Source organism: Myotis daubentonii, chromosome 4, assembly GCF_963259705.1.
Source record: "Myotis daubentonii chromosome 4, mMyoDau2.1, whole genome shotgun sequence".
NCBI lineage: Eukaryota > Metazoa > Chordata > Mammalia > Chiroptera > Vespertilionidae > Myotis > Myotis daubentonii.
In genome coordinates this window covers 95,714,655-95,729,175 of record NC_081843.1, presented here as the reverse complement: position 1 = coordinate 95,729,175, position 14,521 = coordinate 95,714,655, and the positions used below count along the sequence as shown (strand labels likewise).

The following is a 14,521-nucleotide window of genomic DNA, read 5'->3' as shown; positions in this document are numbered from 1 at the left end:
TTTAAAGCTAGATTTAAAATTTTGGATTTTACCTAGTAAGTAGTAATAATGCCGGTAAGATTTACTAGGAATTTTTCAATTATAGAATTTTTAAAAAATATATTTTATTGATTTTTTACAGAGAGGAAGGGAGAGGGATAGAGAGTTAGATACATCAATGAGAGAGAAACATCTATCAGCTGCCTCCTGCACACTCCCCACTGGGAATGTGCCCGCAACCAAGGTACATTCCCTTGACCAGAATCAAACCTGGGAACCTTCAGTCCACAGGCCGATGCTCTATCCATTGAGCCAACCCAGTCAGGGCTATAGATTTTTAATCAGATCCAAGGATTTTACACTTACAGCTTCACTAATCCTTTCAGCAGGCTTAGGAAGTAGTCACATTACCCCATCTTCTGGACAAGGAATCTCCTGAGTGGCAGAGGTAATAATGTTCTATGTACATATGCCAACTCCAGAGTGACAACAATTTACCATGTAGAAGTATCTCTCAAAACGGAATTGTGCAGGAAAATCTTTGAGCTAGTGAGTGAAAGAACAGGAGTCACAGCTTTAAGGGTTTAGCTTTAATCTCATCCCTGAAGGAAATCTGTCTTAGTCTTTAACATTGGCTTATGTCCTTATTTTTAACCTCAAAGTACCCCATCCTCTTCTGTAGTATTGAGTTGTACTGAAGAATCAATTTTATAGTGTTCATTGAGTTAGAATTTAAAGGATTTGCCAAATAATCATATGTGAGGGGGAAAGTGTTAAGATTTATAGACAATGTGTTTTTAGTCCTAGGTCCTTTAAAAAATAGTAAGAAGTTTAAAAATGTTTACCGGATGATACTTAATGATGGAAATGTCCCTTATCATCTGAGGCTAAATTACCTTGGGTAAACAGGCATGCTATGTTTTAGATTAAAATTCAGAAGTAACTAGAAATGTCTAGCTAAAAGTGTCTTGGGTTGTTGTTTTTCTCACCAAAGGTGGTGGTTTCATATGTGTCTTTCTATATTTATGATTATCCATTTACTATTCAATTTGCAAAATAACTTTGCCCTAAGCAATAGTACTAAATGTGAATATGACAACATCAAAAGGTTTCATCTATATTTTAAACATGTCTAAATATACCATTTTAATTTGTCTCCCTTTTGGAGTTGAATTAAATAATATATATATATATATATATATATATATATATATATATATATACAGTGTGCAGCATTTTATAGAAAAAAATCTTAGCAGTCTTTTGAGCATAAAAGCAAATCAATAGTAATATCTCTTAGAATAGGAGCACTTTTGTTGACAGAGGGAAAATGGTTTAATGGGAAGCAAAGTAATCTTTGTTTTTGTCAGACTCTGGGCTGTGTATGAGAAATGACATGCTCTGATCACTTGTTTTATATTAAGAGACAGCCTGATGTGTAAAAAACAGACAAGGACACATATATAATACCTTAATCAATAAAGGAAAAAATTAATTTAAAAAAAAGCAAAAAAAAACAGATGGATAAAATTATTTGCTTTATAAAGATGGACAACTTCTTGCTTTAATATGTAACAAACATAGAGATAAATGTCATAAGAGTATTTGTGATTTTATAAATTTATTTACAGTTCCCAGTTACCTCTATTCTTTTAATATAAAGTTAATCACCCAGTGCCCAAAAGAGGTAGTACAGGAGCTGTTCACATTGTGGCCTATACATGTGACTAAGTGATCCCATGTCCAAACTTGGAATGAAAGTATTACTCAGGTTTTCATGATGATGATGATGGTGATGATGATGATGAAGACAAAGAATAGTAATACTTTAGGATGTTAGCATGATTTGTCTAGATTGCTAGACAGATAGATACATAAATAGATAAGAGATAGTTATTGATATAGCTATACATACAGAAATAAATTAGAGAAAATATGTCTCGCACATCTTTTGCTATGGGCAATGTATTACCTTCAGATAATAAAGTGAACAATGAAAGCTAAGACCATATAAGCAATCAATGACTGTTTTCAGCTTCAAAAATGGGCAAGTGCTTATTTCTGGTTCCTTAGAAATAATTGTATTTCTTGTTTAAATTTACTTCCTTGTAAATTATTAGAGAATCAGTATCTACGGGTCCTGCATTCATGCAAGTTTGTCATTAGTACACAAAAAACCTAGTAAGAGAGGTTTGATGTTGGGTAAATATGTGCATGACACCATGTGAATTATACATTTTCTAGTATTCATGGAAAAATGAGAGCAACCAAATTTGTCTCTGAGTTTCCACTGAAAACCACATTCAATTATCCAGGGTTGCTGGCATCAGTCCTTTGTTTTTCATGCAGGCTGCATTTTTATGTTGAAGTTTTCAAAAATGCAAAAATAACAAGGAAGCCCCTGGTTTCTTTGTCCTGCACCCCAGAGGATGCTGAAAAGAATTATGCCTTCAGAAAGTTAAACATTTAAGGGGTAATTACAGTGGATTTGCACTTGCACAGTAAAATTATATTTTAGCTTAAAACATATCTTATCTCAATTCTGTTTAATTATTTTGCTTATACTTTTGCAAATAAATATTTTTATAATTCATATAAACATGTAAAATATAATTAATATGAATTTAATATTTTAATGCAATTTTATAACCCTTGATGTAAGTTTACATTGGTTTCAATGCTTCCAAGTGCAATGTTTAGTTGGAAAATAAACTGAAGCCAGAGAACATTCTCTAATATACTGTGTTATGGCCACAGGGTGGCTCCAAACACCTAAGTATGTTATTTTACCTCTTGATAACTGAATAGAATTTTACCAGAAATATTAACAGCAATTTACTCTATAAATGGGTCCATATTACAAAATATATAGATGTATTTTAACCATCTGATTAAGCTTTGAGAATAATTTATATTATTTAAAAATTCAAACATTTAAAACAATAGCAAATGCTTGACTGTCTTGAGAATTTGATGGATTTTACGAAGTCTACATAATTAATTAGTCAATATTTCTTTTGTAGGTTTTTAAAATTAATTTCTTCTTTTTGCACAATACCATTCTCACTTGATTTCTGACTAATGAAAAGAAAATGTCTGCAAGTTAATAAAATTATTTCTCACATAATTAAAGAATTTTAAAACTAAAGAAAAAACATGAATAAATTTTAACCCTTGGAAGATCTAATTCTAAAATTACATACTTTTAGAAAGTCAACCAAACTAAGGTATGTAATATTAATAGAACATTTTATTTACTTATTTTTTAAATATATTGTTATTCATTTCAGAGAGGAAGGGAGAGGGAGAGAGACAGAGATAAACATCAATGATGAGAGTGAATCATTGATCTGCTGCCTCCTGCAGGCCTCCTACTGGAGATGGAGCCTGCAACCTGGGAATGTGGCCTAACCAGAAGTGAACCAGGGACCCTTCAGTCTATAGGCCAAAACTCTATCCACTGGGACAAACTGGCTAGGGCTAATAGAACCTTTTAAGTTAGCCATCCTAATCAACCAACTCTAGTTAACTCATTTAACAAAAATTATAGTGAAGCCATGAAAACAAAATAAATGTTTTTAAATGCTTGCAGCATTTAATAAAGATGATATGAAGAATGCTGTTACTTTGATTAAATTAATAACAGACAAATGGATTATAAACATAAATATACAGCAATAAGAAAATGAGAATTATTGTTACTATGTTCAATAATTATACCTGTGATCTCTAGATCTGTCTCTATTATGACTTACCTCACTTTTACATTTGAGTGGAAAAGAAAAAGTACTAAGTATATTCTTTAAATATGTGAACTTCTAAAATAAATATATTAATTAGTTCTGAATTATAAATAAAACTAAAAACTTAAAAATGTGATATAATTTAAAAAATAAAATTTTAAAAAGAAAGGTATTATGGACTCACAGAAATGTCTATTTGATTATCTTAATGTTTTGGTTTGTTTGTTTATATAATCTATAGAATTCACCCCAGATGCTTTTTAAATTACTATATAAATAGCACCAAAAAAAGAGAGAGAGAAAAAAAAAGAAACAGTGATTTTAAATTGATCTTCATATCACCTTGAATGTGAAGAATAAAAAGAATGAACTATCTAAATAAAACCTTTTAAAATGTTCACATTTTGCAGCAGATAATATGTCTTCATCAGACAGTTTCCGGGAACTAGTCTAAGAAAGTGGTATCCCACTGACCTTTTAGCTTGCAATAGACTGCAGAATTATTCCTGAGATTTATAGGTATCCACACTTTAATGAGATTATTTCTGTAATGCATTGCCTCTCTTCATCATTCTTGTTCTAATTCTCATTACTCTGACCTCAAGAAGGAGAATCTGTGAAAGGAACCATTACTGCAGTATATTCAGATGGCTCATGTTTCACCTGAATGAGTTTATGTGGCTCATGGAACTCACAACAGTTAGTCTCCATCTTTTTAACACTTTCTCAGTCCTTTACCTCTTTTTTGGGTCCTTCACATAATTTTCAAAATTCATATCTCCTAATTCCCTAGCTCATGCAATTACTATGTGTAAATCTGAGAATATAATTTAAGTTTTCAAGTTACATTCTCTCTTTTCCCACTGACATTTTCACACCATTAGGGAATGAATATCCTATATAGTAAAAGCCTAATATTGCTCCCTCTGAGGGGGAAATCCATCAAGGAGCCCCGGACAGGTGAGCAGGGCCTACCTCTTTGGGGCGGTCGATTGCAGGTCTCCCGGGCTGTGAGAGGGTACAGACCAGGCTGAAGGAACCTCCCCTCCTCTCCACCCCCCCGAGTGCACAAATTCTGTGCACCAGGCCTCTAGTATCATATAATATTTTATTGTGATTATCTCACATTAGAACAAGCTCTTCTCAAATACAAAATTTGTATTGGATTCAATGTTATATCTCTGAGTGTGGCACTAAGAGAATGGTTCATATAAACTTTTCCCAAAATAAATGAAAGAAATTAGAGGCTGAGAAAAAAATGAACAAGTTACTATTTAGATTTTAGGAAATCCTTTAAATTTATAAAGAAAAGTGCAAAAGAAAATATGACACATGCAAAAGAACAAATAGCTACACATGATAGCAAAAAAATCATAAGATAGTTAAATTAATAATTGCAAATTTTGGCTAATCACTGTAGTTAGCATATTAGCATTATTAAAACTTGAAATTGTCCATAAGGATGTTCTGAGGATAGTGGTTAATATGCAGCATCTTAGTTTGCTTCTAGAAAGATTAAGACTCTTCTCATCACCACTTTTCATCTTGGATCTACTTAGAAGTGAATTTGATCCAGCCCCTACTAATAAAGTAACGTAAATTAATGCCTTTACTCTGAAGTCAAGATTATAGTTACCATTTCTTTAACTTCAAATCTTCACTAGGCTGGATACTAACTAGAAGTTGTACACCTAATACTGACATGTATTTGGGCTAAAAAAGAAAACATGTTTTTCCCTCAATTTGTTCAGATTTAATACATAGTAATGGAGAATCCTACCCCAAGAAAAAAGTTGAGTAGAGAAATTATTTCTCTTAACTTAGATTTTAGGGATATTTAATTTACCCAGTATTTTTTACTGTTGAAAATAAATACTTATATCTATTTCCTAGATAGTGATATTTTATAAATTAATTAAAAATATGTAGAATAACACTGGGGGGGGGAAGCTGGGGGAATGTCAAGGGGGAGAAAAAAAGGAAACATATGTAACACTCTTTGTAATACTTTAAGAAATAAAATTAAAAAAAGAAAGGTTAGAGTTACTACACACCCAAGAGAAAAAAAAACAAACGTAGAATAACCTAGTTTTTAAATGTTGAAAAACTAGTTCATGTATTTTTTTAAAAGATATAGTAGCTAAAAGAGATTTTTAGAAAAATGTAGAGTTCTCATTTTCTTTTTATTGCATGAATCCAAAAAGTCTATGTCATTAGGAAAAACAAACAAACAAAAAAATAAAAAGACCCTTATTTATTTAGTATAGAAATTCTATGGACAATCACCACTCTTCATTTCAGCAAGAGGGAAGAAGAAGAAGAAGAAGAAGAAGAAGAAGAAGAAGAAGAAGAAGAAGAAGAAGAAGAAGAAGAAGAAGAAGAAGAAGAAGAAGGAGGAGGAGGAGGAGGAGGAGGAGGAGGAGGAGGAGGAGGAGGAGGAGGAGGAGGAGGAGGAGGAGGAGGAGGAGGAGGAGGAGGAGAGGAGGAGGAGGGGCATAAAGAGGGACAAGTGCTTCCAAGTACATGTCTGTACTTAGCATTCAATTTTGAATAAATCTCCAAAATAGTAACCTTAACCTTAGTGAAGGGAGTAGAGAAATACAGAAAGACTTTCCATAGGTTCCTATTCAAGAGGAAAGACTTTTATTCAAGTTAAGGAAGCTAGATGCAGACAGAATAAATGTTCATGTTGGTGTTCATGTTGGTCTACAGACTACATATATAAAAGTCATTCTCGTGCCAAAATATAGACAAGACTAGAGAGCAGGAATGACCCCTAACTTATAATTCTTTATCAAGAACTCAAAAATAAAAATAAAAATAAAGGAAGGAAGGGGGAAAGAAGGAAAGAAGAGGAAAAGGAAGAGGAGGAGGAGGAGGAAGAGAGGAAGAAGAAGAAGTAGAAGAAGAAGGAGGAGGAAGAAGAGCAGGAGGAGGAGGAAGAGGAGGAGGAGATGAAGAAAAAGAAGAAGGAGAAGAGGAAGGAGGAGAAGGAGAAGGAGGAGACAAAAAACACCACATTGTTGTTAAAAGAATATACAATTCATATTCTTTATATTATTATTAATATATTTAAACCAATGAATTAGAGGCAGTAAAATTTTATTTTTAGTGTATAGATAGTGAATATTTTAAATAAAATGATTAATGAATATACTTATATGTGGAAGCTTTGCATGGTAAACCATTAAATTCCCTCAGTTCAAATATGTTCAAATCTACCTAAATATGATGTTATTAATTTAAAGCTGTTCTTAAGAGGTGAGATAATCCAGGAACATTATAGAACTTCACCTAAATTTTAAGTCTGATTCAAGAATTATAGAAATATTCATGGCTTTTTAAAATTCCCAGAAGTTATCATAGTTTTCAAATGGAGTAGGTTTACCTTGATTTTATTGGGAGTAGAGTCATATATAAAAAAAAAATATCAGTCCCATTTAAAAAATGGATGACATTAGCATATGTGAAAATGTACTTAGTAATCAGGAAAATATGTTGATTGCCTTTGATCTTTTTTATATCACTACTAGAGGCCTGGTGCATGAAAATTCATGCACTCAGGGGGTCCCTCAGCCCGGCCTGCACCTGGGACTCCTTGGGGGATGTCCAACTGATGGCTTAGGCCCACTCTTTGGGGGATCAGGACTAAGCTGTCAGTCAGACATCCCTCTGGCAGTTCAGGAGCCCTCAGAGGATGTCTGACTGCCACGAAGGTGGAAGAAGCTCCTGCCACTGCCACTGGACTGGCCAGCCATGAGCCAGCTTCTGGCTGAGCAGCGCTTCCACAGTAGAAGCACACTGACCATCAGGGGCAGCTCCTGCATCAAGCATCTGCCCCCTGGTGGTCAGTGCATGTCATAGCGACCAGTCGTTCCACCTAGCGTCAATTTGCATGTTACCCTTTCATGATATAGGATGACAAATTTTTGTACTTATTAGTACTATGTGAATATTGCAGAGATTACCAGAATAGCCCAAGTTAAAACATTAATGTTATTCAGTTCATTTTAATTTTCCACACATTATGCTTAACTTGATTACAGTTACAGTATATTTTTCCCAATTTTTCAACTTGAAATGAGAGAGAAATGCTAGTGTTTTTACTCTACAATATCTAAAATAGACATTTTCTCATTATATATCAATTTATATTTTTCGATTATAAACTGGTTATATTTATATCTTTCAACAAAGAAGAATCACTTCTTATTTTTGGGAACATACAACTTATGATCAATTCACTTTTAAAATCAAGGCTGTGTCAAACTATTTAAATATTCTGTTACAGTAAATCAACAAAGATCCCCAATAAACAACTGATGTGCTGAGTTAATAACTTATATCTATGCATTCTACATCCTCATACTTTGGAGAAGTCATTTCATTGCAAATGCTGAATTTCCCAATATTGCTTGGTAGTGCAATAAATTACATTGGTGCCAATTTCAAATCCTTAGAAGCCTAGGTGTTATAATAGCTACAAGAATTGCTTTCATTTTAAAGGACATGCTCTAGCCAACTGAACAAGCATATACTTTATGCTATAATGCAAAGGATAATGTAATGTATCTAGTATATAGCATAGCAGATGATAAAATACTGGCCATAAAAATCACAAGATTTACAGAAATATTATTTTACATAGGGTAATACAAAAAAGTGCATGAAAAACTCATTCAAGCACCTTTGTAATTGTCATAAATGAGAGGGGGTAGAGAATGGGAGATGGGTAGAAAAAGAGAGAGGGGGGAAAGAGAGAGGGGGAGGACAGGGAGGAAGCGGGGGGGGGGGGGGAGAGGAGATCAGCAGGGCCTTGAAGTATTTAGACATGTTATTTAATGATGAATGTCCTAGTGTGAAGTAATGTTGTAATATACCTTATGCTTAATTCTGTTCTAAAATTCGAAATCTGATTTTACTTTAATTTATATTTCTGACTCATGCAGAATATTTAGAATCAAGTCTGCTTTCTCAAAAGGGGGCAGGGGATTTGAAATTGATATCACATGGTTTGGTAACTTGCTTTATAATGTTACTAACAAACTCTCTAAGAACATGTATCCCTCTACTACAGGGGATTGCTTATTCAGCGGTTCTCAACCTGTGGGTCGTGACCCCTTTGGGGGTCGAACGACCCTTTCACAGGGGTCGCCTAAGACCATCAGAAAACACATATATAATTACATATTGTTTTTGTGATTAAACACTATGCTTTAATCATGTTCAATTTATAACAATGAAAATACATCCTGCATATCACATATTTACATTACGATTCATAACAGTAGCAAAATTACAGTTATGAAGTAGCAACGAAAATAATTTTATGGTTGGGGGTCACCACGCATGAGGAACTGTATTAATGGCTCGCAGCATTAGGAAGGTTGAGAACCACTGGCTTATATGAAGGCATTTCAACCTACCACAGGCTGTCCTTATTTTCAAAGAATGCTACCTTTATTTCCTAAAATGAGGTGAAATGTAATTTTATTTCATTCATTCTTAATTTTCAGCTTTCCCTGTCTTTAAGCTCACCACCAATATGGTAATTTTTATATGGAGAGCATCATACACATTTCAAGAGAGTATAGAAATATAATGACTTTGGTGAAAACAAAGCACATTTATTCTTTTAAAAAAATCAGGTTATAGCCCTAACCGGTTTGGCTCTGGATAGAGCGTCGGCCTGCGGACTGAAGGGTCCCAGGCTCGATTCCAGTCAGGGCCATGTACCTTGGTTGCGGGCACATCCCCAGTGGGGAGTGTGCAGGAGGCAGCTGATCGATGATGTTTCTCTCTCATTGATGTTTCTAACTCTCTATCCCTCTCCCTTCCTCTCTGTAAAAAATCAATAAAATATATTTTTTAAAAAATCAGGTTACATTTTTGTGAGAAGTTCCATTGATAATAAAGAGTTAAGCAAAAGTTATATCAAAACATTTATTTGAAAACTATCTGGTTATTGTAGTGGATCAATGTTAACAATACATTAAGGATGATGCATTCCCAGAAATCTACAACTTTAATGTGACTGATGTGATTTTTTTTTTTTTTTTGACAATGTTTGCCTCTTGCATGGATTGGATTGAGTAGTGACAAAGAAGGTATGGCTAAGGCAAAAATGGCCTCATGTGCTTTAGATACCCTTACAGAAGACAACACAAATAGATCTTAAAAGGGCTCAAGGTCTCATACTAAAATGTCAAGTGAGGTGAGGTTGCTGTTTGTAGGGCAGGCAGGAAGAAAAGGACAGAGGTGACTCTGAGCTGATATTGTTATCTCAGAAAACAGGCACTCCTTGTCGACTGTCTGAAATTTTCTCGTTTTTATGCATAAAAAAAAAAGTCTGTAATTTTGGGTTTTGAACTTACTGGAGGTAAAAGCAGGAAATGTTATATCAGTGCTCTGTGAACCTAATCTAAATGCTTTAGAAGAAAAAAAAAAAAAAGAGAAGACACCTTTTTAAATGTTTATGTATAGGACATTTTTTCTATATGCATATTTCAGGTTATTATAATTATGGCAAAATAAAAATTTCTCCATGAACTCATTGGTCTGAATAAAGTGTCAAAACACACACACACACACACACACACACACACACAGGTTTTCCTATGTTAACTTTCATTTCTCAAATATGTGTTTATAATGCTATTCATTGGACCCTGATTCTTTTTTAAAAATATTCATAACGGGGACCATATACACAGCCCAGTGCTTCATCAGTGTCACCATAGCTCAGTATATACCTAACAAGGATGACAGCACCTTTCTTGCTACTTGATTTTTAGCTCTAGTCTATTCCAGACATAACTGTTCAATATAATATGGTTAGCAAAGTGACTTTTCTGAAACCCTATCCAGATAATGTTTTAGTTTAATCAAAAGCAGAGTTTTCAAATACAGACTTGATATTTGGAAGACAACTGTGTGCATAAAATTACTTATGATTGGCATAAATGCTTTTTATTTCTCTGCTTATACCGTGTTACTTTGTTTCATTGTTTTACGAGCACTTCTAATGTGCAACAGTATTAGAATGGAATTTGCATAGTAAAAATAAGAATATATTGTGGCTAATGCTCTTGCAACCCCAAGGGCTAGACCAGAGGTAGTTGGGTTCACATTGTGATTTGTACTAATTGCTTACTATGCAGCACTATTACTGATCATAACACTTAATAAAAAGGGTTCACTTTGCTGCTGAATCAGCATCCTCGCAGCTAATGCAGCTCCTGTGCTGCAGCCTAGCGGAGAGATTTGGCATAAAAATGACATATTCCAGGACGCGGTGTTATCACTTGCTACAAAGTAGGCTAAGAAACAGAGGAAATAAGTCATATGTTCAGAAATCCCACAGACACTATATACTCTGCCCCAGTTACTTGTTTATATGGAAACTTAAATGAAGATCGAGAAATGCCCCTAGCCTCTGAACATGGATCACATATTTTAGATTGAGCCTTTTCAGTTGCAAATATTCTTTTTCAACAACAACAAAAAATCATACCTCCTTCAGATGACACTAACTTTCTTAATAATGTGCCAGAAATGTATATCTCTGCAGACAGAAAATCATTGTTCTATTCTTTTTTCTTTCTTTTTTTAAAGAAATCTTAATGTAGGAAAAGACTTTTTCACTGAAATATTAAATTGAATGCCTATATGTTATTGTCCTTATCAATACACAGCTAATTTTTATAAACATCTAAGGATATCACCTGAAGCATTGATTGGGTGCCAGGGAATTTAACCACAGACCTCACATATGCACATATGCATGTGAACGTCATACAGATTATATGCTGCTTTGCTATTTTCCTGGGTTCCTTTTTTTCCCCCCCAACACATCTAAGTATACGGAATTTGATTCTTTTATTGGAGTCAGGGAAAGCATATGCATTCACCAGGGAAGTCAATTTGTTAGCAGAAAGTAGTTGAAATTAAAGAACTATCTGATTTAATGAAAGCAGACATTGACTCATACTTTAAAAAACACAGCCAGAAATAAATAAATAAAAGCAAATGAAAGAAGCATGTCTTTATGTTTTTATCATCCAGATAGATTTGTATTTGATGCGTTCCTAAACCACAGAGACACTCTGCTTATATTTGTGCAATGCTCCAACCCCTTCACCCTCCCCACAGCAATAAGCCACTATTTCCTTCTACATTACACACTGAATACATATGTGCCTCAATACTACACTGCAGAGAAGGGGAGCAAGGCAGATGATCTGTGTAACTTATCCTTTACCTCTTTCTCTGTGACACAACCTTTTCCTTCATCACTTGAACTAAAAATGAACCAGGAGCTGTTGTCAATGACATAATGTTTTCACGAAAGTTCTACTAATTAAAAATCCTCACCATACCAGACCTAAAAAATGAACACACTCTTGCCAAGTGTTATTCACCACAGAGACGCTCTTGTAGCTACATTTTAAGGAAAGAGAGAGGGGGATGGGGTAGAGGGGAAAAAAGTCTACTAACATATGCATGGAAGTATAACAGTCATTGGCATCGGAGGGACAGATTATTTTTAATATAGGCCCTTGAAGAAAAAAAGAAAGGGACAAAAAATAATGCAGCTCCAAACAGCTGAGAGTAATGGATGTGCAGTTTGGGATAACAGAAGCTTTTACTGGAATGAAGAACCACAATTAAAGGAAATAGATCTGTTTTTTTGGAAGCAAAAGATGAAAGGTCAGTGTTTAAGTGATGCTTGTCTTTGACTGCACCTGTAGACCCCCCCTGTTTTAATGCTAAGGAGACGATAGGTTTTCATTGCAGGGGCATAAAACCACTTTCAGACTAGTGCTTTTGCCCATACTTACAGTGCTATCAATAGTTACTTGTTGGGAACATACATTTAGACTTGCAACGTGCTGCATTAATTTAACACCACATAAAATATGGATTTTATTGCAGCAGAGACAATAAATGCTGCAACTGCTGACTACATGCCTTTAATCTCCCCTCTTCATCTCGCCCCCCTCATACTTCTGGCTCAGACATAAAAATGTGAATATGCGAATGATGCCTATTCCATTTCTGATAAATGCCAATCTATTTTATTTATGTAGATGCTTAGTGGCCATTGACTGTTTCAAGGAATCTGTCTTCTGCCTGTCATTTCTCTTTATATGAAACGTACAATGAACTATGATTATGAATAAGTGCAGAGTGAATCCATTCATATGGAATGTAAAGTCATGTTAGAAGATGCTAGAGTTCACAGCAACGATGTTAGCTCTTCAACTGATTTTCAAAATAAAGACCAAGTATGATGAGCATGCCAAATTTCACTCCAGAATATATTTTTAGCACTGGTTCAGAGTGAATAAAGTCACAAACCCTAATATCATGACCCACCGTTGAGCAGAATATATAATGCGTCCAGTTTCACATTACCTCTACAGATATTCAGAGCAGTTGTTTCCAGAATCCAATATAGGTATACTGTCCATATTAATTTATGTATATGCTAAAGATGATCATTTGAAAATAATTACCTGATGCAACTTAAAAACAAACATTTGCCCCCAGGGATAGGAAATGAAAGACCTTAAGGGAGTTTAAAAAAAAAAAAATAGAAGAGAGATGAAGTCTTCCTACCTTTTTTATCAGCTTCTGGATAACGGAAGTTGGTTCCAGCCAAAATAAACCCTGGAGAAATTGTCCCTCTGTCCCCTTTTTGCCTGTTTTCGGCCGTTATTTCCTATCCCTGACGCTACTTCAATCTAACTCAAGCTTTCTCTCAGCATCACTTTTAACTCTGGACGGCTGGGAAGCGAGGACAGCGGGGTGGGGAGGGGGCGAGCTGGCGCTGATTGGCTTTCATTCAGGGCTCCTGATTAAGGAAGGGAAAATGGGAAGGGGTGGGGGAAGCCCTTCCTCCGCGGAGAGGGAGAGGAGAGAGGTTCTGCTGCGGGAGCTGCGGCGCTCGCTGGCTCGCAGGGAGGCTGGAGACCGGGAAGTGCTGGCTTTCGCGAGCACAAGGCGATTTGCAAGTGAATGCGAGGGGAGGGCGCATCCGAGAGGAGGGCTCGGGTGAAAGGCGTCCCCTCCCCCGCGGGGCAGAAAGCCCCTCTGTTCCAGGCGAAGGTAATCAGCCCATCTAATCCGGCTGCGCCCGTCACGCAGGCTCAGGAACCCGACTGCTTCTGGCGATTCTTTTTTAAATAGATGCTTCTTCTTCTTCTTCTGACATATATATTCCTGCACCAACCTTACGCCAGGCGACGGAGATACAAGTACTAACGGGGCGCCAAGCCAAATTGCAAGCAGCCCTCAGACGTTACCAAAGTGATTTTTGTGTCGCTTTAACATTTGTATGTTTGCTTTCAGTGAACTTTCCTTTCTTGATGCGCCAAATGCCTTATTTTTGTTGCCGCTTATTGTCATACGAGAACATGCTACCTTGTTTCTGGAAGCCCTGTGAGCCTGTCTTGTCTGCTTTGCATTTTTATATTGCATAGATAAAATTAGTTTATTCATAATTTGAATATGCAATTAATGCTATTGCCATATTTAGGCTTTCAACTTGACACAATCACCTTCTTTTTTTTTCTTTTAAAATTTTTTTCTAAAAAAATTGAGTGTCATGCCCAAATGCGTGTGTGCTTCTATTTACTTATCAGCCATCTAACTGTCCATCTCTATTTCTCTATCTCTACATCAAGTGGGAACCAACCAAAACCTTACCAAAGGATGTCAGTATAGCTCCACGAAAAAATACATACCTTTATATTTTTCTGGCTACATGTAGATACCCTTTTTAAGTAAATAAATTA

At 35.3% G+C, this 14,521-nt stretch overlaps 1 protein-coding gene across 1 annotated transcript in view; it reads right to left on the bottom strand.

The window, feature by feature from the left end:
- CDH10 (cadherin 10) overlaps positions 1-13,705 on the bottom strand; it is a 135,422-nt gene extending 121,717 nt beyond the window's left edge. The window contains exon 1 of the mRNA XM_059694740.1: positions 13,344-13,705. The gene's annotated coding sequence lies outside the window, so the exon portion shown is untranslated. The remainder of the gene's footprint in view (positions 1-13,343) is intronic.
- Between the last annotated feature and the right edge of the window lie 816 nt (positions 13,706-14,521).